A 600-nucleotide genomic window follows, 5' to 3' on the forward strand; every position below is an offset into this window, starting at 1 on the left:
TACAGTCAATATATGTATATATACCATTTTCTACAGATGTGAGCATGTGATAAGGTCTTGAACTGAGGCTGGAGCAACCAGAAAACAGAGGAGATTAGAGACAGAGAGAGAGAGCAAGCATGAAAGGAGGGAAAATTTATAAAACACACTGACTGATTGCATACTAGAGATGAAGGAGACACAGAAATTTGTATTGATGGTTATTTCCAGTCCTAAACAGAAGGAAAAGACTTAATACATATTTTCTGAACGCAGCCACAAGAATGGTTTAAATTTTTGTAGTGTAAGTTATGGTCTCAAGTAAATGAACCGTTCTCACACTGAAAGTTGTTTTGATTTTCATGACCTGTCTCCCTTGGAATTCCTAAAGGGATTTGACTTGACAGTTTACTGACAAGCAGTCAATGACTTTTTTATTGAGCAACTCATTCTGTGGCTCCAAGTAATTTTTGTGTTGTAGATTATGGGGAGTGCAGCAGTTGAAAAATAATCACAAATCTGATTATGGAATGACTGTGTTCTTAAGTAGAATAAGTATTTTATGAATCTGAACAAGCATCATATTTAGATTTTCAGTTAATTTACAAGTTAAAGATATTG

Source organism: Orycteropus afer, unplaced genomic scaffold, assembly GCF_000298275.1.
Source record: "Orycteropus afer afer isolate SDZICR_OR568_19922 unplaced genomic scaffold, OryAfe1.0 scaffold01485, whole genome shotgun sequence".
In the NCBI taxonomy this organism is placed as follows: domain Eukaryota; kingdom Metazoa; phylum Chordata; class Mammalia; order Tubulidentata; family Orycteropodidae; genus Orycteropus; species Orycteropus afer.